Below are 6,034 nucleotides of genomic sequence, written 5' to 3'. Positions count from 1 at the left end.
GCGGCCGGCGGGTTGCCCGGCCGGTCTCGGGGCGCTGCGGTAGCCCGCCGACCGTCGGTGCTTGTGCCTGGGTAGCCACGGAGTGGGACAAGCAGACAACGTCGTGACCAGCGAGTTCCCCTCCTGCTTGTCACAAAATAAAAAGGAAAAGGGGATGACAGGGATGTTCATCTCGTCTAAACAACCCCCGCACCCGTGTGAAGGCAAATGGAAGAATTTGACTGACGCTTCCTGCACCAAACCCGTCTAATAACCCCGAGATACCTCGTCTGTGTTGGTGAAGAAGCGGTGGAAGGAAAGCGAAGTTTGCAAAGGGTCAAATAAAACCAAATCCGAGTGTTTTCACATTGGCCTCGGATTACAAAAAGAGGATAATAAACCAAGGTTTCCTGCAAAAAAGATCGGCGTGCTTTTACTCCCTTTTCCATCTTAAAGGGATCGGTTATCCTTTTCAGGGGTTATAAAAAAAAAAAAAGCTTTTTCTATACTGCTTTGGGGTATGATAGTAAGGTAGTACGGTTCCAGGAGAGAGGGTATTTCAGAGATGTCCAGCATGAAAATTGCACAGGTCATGTGTGTGTTCTTGCATTTAGATGTTTTGATTAGTGTAATTTGTTATTTCCAGCATATAATAGCTGCATCTTACCCTAATGTGAAATGTGTAGACAGTGTATGACAAAGACTTTTAAGTATTCTTTCACAGTAAAATATACATCGAAATTACTGTTACAAAAAAGAAGACACAAAACACTCTTCTTTTTCATAAATTATAATTAAAAGGCAAAGAAGCAATCTCATTGTCTTATATAGTTACCATTCAAAAACAAATGTATTTCCCTTTGGAAATAGATTCTTTTCTCCTCTATGGAAAACTTGCCAAATGCATCAAATTATCATCTTTGGGATGACTTGCCTCTGTCTTAAAATTGCAAGTTTAGGGGGGGGGACACCAAACTTGCTACAGTCAAGTGTTTTCACTTTCTTTATTCATTCCATCTTTTTTTACTCTTGCTCGAAGTCTGTCCTGTAGACTTCATCCTAGCTAAAAATGGGCTGAGTGAACAGTGGAGGTTACCTTGGCTGTTCATATCAAAGGCTTTGCAAATAAACTTTCTAACTAATTAGATGCAGTGTTTTATTCCTTGGTACCTGCATATTTTCAGGGATGTTTCTTGTAGCAGTATGAACTACTTCAAGTTCAACTTGCAACTGTAGTGTAAAGCTTTGTGATTATCTGTAGCTAAATAACTGAGTTTTGAGTTGCACTGTACAATATAAATGTCGTGTATCTTTTTTGCAGCAAAGCTGATCATACTTGGAGCACCTGTCTGCCTGGGGGTGAAATAATCTCCAAAACAGAGTTCAAAGACTATAAATGTAAAAACAGAACTTGTATATGGGGAGAAAAAACCCAATAGTCTTTTTACTGTCTGTAACTATGTGTCTTGCTTCTATTACTACATACATGCACCAGATAAGTTTTCTGAGTGGAATTAAAATTGTGCTATTTTGTTCCGAAGCTCTGCCATAGGACAGTTCATCAAAAATAAATCTGAAGCGAGCCATGACAGTTCTCTTTGTGCTGTGCCAGTTTTGCAGAGTAAAACTGTCTTTTTAATTGAGAGCCTTTCTGGAGCAGAGGCAAACAGATGGGAATCTAGGTGAGGGCCTACAAAAGGAGAAAGAAATTACTTGTATGGCTGAGGAAGGAAGTGTGGTGAAGACTACACTGTAGCTTGTGATCTAACAGTTAGTAAATGTGACTGGGGATTAAATAAACAGTTGTCCACCTATCATCTGGGATGTGGGAAGTGCAAGAGTCACAGAAGTACTTGAGTACTTGATGCTTACTGCTATAGTGCTAATCCTGTCATACGCAGAGCTCTGCTAGCTGCTTGGAGTTAGGTATGGAGAGGTGCTCTTAAGGGTAAGAATATCTTATAGATAAAAACAGGCACTCTGTTGTCCTTGGGTGTATGGTAAGAGGGTAGGCGGGTCCTTTATGAATTGACCTGTCTAACGTTTAGATGACTTTCAGGTACTTAACTGATGTTTGAGTGTGTTCTTCAGGGTAAGTTCAAGTTGTTGTGAGTTTTAATCAAAATTGCTCTCTCAGTAAAGAGATCGCTAAGCATACCCTGTGCAACAGAAGTTCATGTTTAGCTTGTGGTTGGAAGCACTGCCACTCTTTCGCCTCAGAACAAATACAAAAGCAGACTGAAGTGCAGTGTGTAATGTCAGTGCATTGAATCCCTGCTGAGTTGGGGCAGGCTTCTGCTGTGTTCTGTTGCATCTAGGTCAGGTAGAGGGATATTTTAGACAGCCTCCTTGTTCAGAGAGATTGAAGGAGTATCTACAGTAACTGCACGTTCATATTCGAGGGCAAACTTTGTTTTCCTGCTCAGACATGGTTAAGATGGTCTGTTTCAATTCTTGCATAAAGCAGGGAAAAAGGAAGTTTTGTTACTTGAATGCCATTAGTCGGGGACCTGTTTTCAAGTTGATTAAGTTTTCAAAGTTGTTCAGCAGTTGGCTGCGGTAGAGCTTTAGTATCTCATTTAAAGCATCTAATGTATCACTTTCTCCTTAGGGCCTGTCAGCCATGAGAAAACAGAGTGGGACAGGCGTAGTAGAAGCAATATTCTGATGAAGCTATGGCAGTTTGCTTGCAGTAGGCAAGCACGTTTGGAGAAAGTCAAAGACCTTGTCTGCTGGCACAAACTGTTTCTTCATGGAACAGTTGAATGAGGCTACCTTCAAAAGCGGCAGTAGGTTCTGGCTTGAAGCTCTCATCTCTCGAGCTTTAGAATGTCTAAAGAAACACTAGACAACTAAAAGTGAAAAGGGTTGGGTTTTTTATTGCTATGTGTGCCTGTTTATATATGCTGTTGTGAGCTCCTGACATACTGTGTGTTGCTTTCCTCTAGCAGCAAGAAAAGGGAGGAAGGCTGTAAACGCCAGGTTGGAAATCTGCCTATTAGGCAACTTTTGAAATATAAAATCATTTGGGGGCCCTCTAGCTATTCAGGATGCTCTTTTTTCAAGAGCAATGTTTTAATAGTAACTTTTACTACTGAAGCAGTGGAGTGAAAGTTACTATGAGACCCTACAGGAATGCATGTAGCAGAGTTAAAGGAGCTTTTTAGAGTTGAACCAGGAAGAAGAGGCGTTCAATGGTATCTTGTACACTGTCACACTCAGCTTTCTAGTTATTAATCTAAGGACTTGATGTTATTTGAAGTAAATCCCTGCTATGCAACTATGAAAAGAGACTGCCAATTACAGTACACATGGTTAGTTCATTCTTGGCCGAGGGAGGAAGGCTAGACCATAGTGCAGGAGTGGGACAGCTTAGCCCTTCTAATGGACTGGTGCTTGCATCCTGTGGCAGAGAAGCAGCATCTCATGTTTCTCTCCAGCCTGAGATTCTCTTCAGGGAACCCCTAGTTTCTTAGATCACTTCGTATCATTCCTGCAGCTGTTGCAACACAGGAAGGTGTTCTAAATCTGAATTACTTGACCAGGTCTTCTGCAAAAAGGATATTGTGTGCCACTGTTACTGATTCATGAAATAATTTTCAATATAACTCTAATTGTAGAGCTGTGAGAAACTTTATATTATTAAATTTCTGGACGGTACGGAAGAACTAGAACAAGAGAACAGTTTATTTTCGTAACTGAAGACAAACTTAAAGCAAGGATCTGTAGTTATAATTCTTGCCTTTTCTCATAGAAACTCTGAGGCAAATGTGCTCTTTGCATCAAAATTTGACGTTGAGGTGAATGTTACTCTTACTTGCTTTAATTGTAACAGTTGCTATTAAGTCTTGATTTCAGTAGGTAATCTGGATTAAAGGAAAAGATGTAGATTAACAGTATTTCCTTTAGTGTGGCTTACTTCATCTAATTTCACATAAAGTTATGGTGAAAGTTTTTTTCTTAAATGAATTTGCTATCTATATCTCAAATAATGTATGTTGGCTAGCCCCCTCTGAAGTTAATCTAAAATAACTTGTGAACACAGATAGGCCCTGCAACTGTTTCTTTTTGTTTCTCTGTATTAGTTGCCTTAGCTTTTGAAGTCTTGTCCTATTTTTTATGCTCATAGTCTCTGTTTCTGCAACCTAACCAGTTGTGCCTTCATTTTTTTTCATGTCTACAATGAAGGGAAGTTTCTTAAAAGCATTTTTCATATATCAGGAAGAAGCGAAAAGAGTACCACCACATCTGTGTTAAAGATGAACTGCAGATGTGTGTGAACTACCTGTGTGGAATTCAAGAGGGGAGGTACAGGAGACAAGGAGGACCTGTATGTTGCTAGGTGTGGCACTTCAGCGCTACTGAAATCAAAGTGGTTTTGGTAGTTGCAGGGCCAGACCAGCTACTTGTGTTTTTTCTAAAGGTTTCATGTATGGTCAGTATTTTTTTATTTAAGATGAAGCTAGTATGCTGAACAGTGCTTGGACTGCATCAGAAGCCAGGCAATACTGATAGTTAAGTTGTGCGGTTGTATAATCCTTGCTTGCAGTTAATCAAACTTCTGTAACATCTGGTCTGATACTTCCCCCAAAAGTGATTCATTAGAAGACTAGTGGAAAGTTGCAACGTGTTTTGTTTTTTATGAATGTGGAGGAGGGTAAACCGGGATGTGGAATGGAAGTAATCTATTAAGTGGGAGTTATCTAAGAATCTTATTCTCTGCAGTACAATAATTAGGACTAGATTATTTGTTTATAATGACATTTGCAGTTGAGGCTGAGCTGTGTGTGGCTGTGTGTCCAGGCTTATGTGGTTAGTTAAGTGTCGGGGCAGCCCAGTGACATACAGTGCAGGAACCTCTTTCATTAATCTTGCAAATGTGAAGTGGTTAAGGTGAATTGTTAGATGTTGTAAGATGCAGTCAGTAACCCTCCTCTGATCTTTAATTGTGAAGCTACTTACAAGATAACGTTCTGAAAGCTTGATGTACAAGATAACCCATAAGCATAGCCTACTTGGCTTCATGTGATTGCTTTTTGCATACAATATTGTTGAAGGATTTTCTTGGGGTTGGGAAAGTGTATAAATTAATACTGCATGCAAAGCCTTGACTCTTATGCTTCTGGAGTTGTATTTGTGTAGTTAGTATGTATAAAGATATATTGTACTGTCTTTCTGTGACCCTTCTGACTTCTTTAAAATGGAGAATTGATGGGTAATAGGCATTCTGTGAGTGCGGTGGTTTTATTCCCATTCAGGGAATGGTCCTTTTGTTATTTACTGCCTATTGTTTATATTGGTGCAAGTGTACAGAAAATGCTATGTGTTTTCATGGATTTTATGGGAGCGGCGTCAGAAATGAGTTCTTGGCAAGTGTTACTTCACCTTCAGAGTTCTTGCACATATTATACCAGTCCATAGATGAATTTCCAAGATAGTTTTGTATTCACTGTAAGTATATAATTTGAGATGCCCTGGACTTGTATTCTTAGTGTGCTGCAAAATGCTGTGTTCAAAATCCAACTTCTGCTGACATTAGTTATTTGAGAATATGCCATGCTTCTAGAAATCGATGTCAAATTGTCATCTTAGCACTGGTGGAACGTAGGACTACTACACAGTCTCTTGTAGCATCAAGAAGGAGCATTGGAAGAGGCAAGAATAGCTGACTGTCATGCTGGAGAATCACTCTTCCATTTATCTGATGTATCTTTTTTGACTTAAGTAGCATATTAGGCGGGATCTCACCAAAGAAGAGACAACCCTGTTACTTGATATAGATCATCCTGGGCATTGAGTAAGTTTGGAGGCCAATAGAGGGAAGGCTGTGATACTATAATAAACAGGCATTCATAACTCATTTTTTAGTTGGATGCTTGGTCTTCAAATGTTCTTACTTTTGATGTACAATTTTCTACTTGCTTTTTATATCTGAATACTAGAGAGAAACAAGCATTTCTGAATGATACCTATTTCTGCTTATTGTATGTTCTTACAATTTTTGTTACCTTTTCACCTTTCTTTATATTTGAGCAAGTCCGTTGCTTTTTTTAAT

The sequence above is a fragment of the Pygoscelis adeliae genome, unplaced genomic scaffold, assembly GCF_000699105.1.
Source record: "Pygoscelis adeliae isolate BGI_AS28 unplaced genomic scaffold, ASM69910v1 Scaffold113, whole genome shotgun sequence".
NCBI lineage: Eukaryota > Metazoa > Chordata > Aves > Sphenisciformes > Spheniscidae > Pygoscelis > Pygoscelis adeliae.
The sequence above is the reverse complement of the archived record's forward strand: the minus strand, read 5'-3'. Positions refer to the sequence as shown.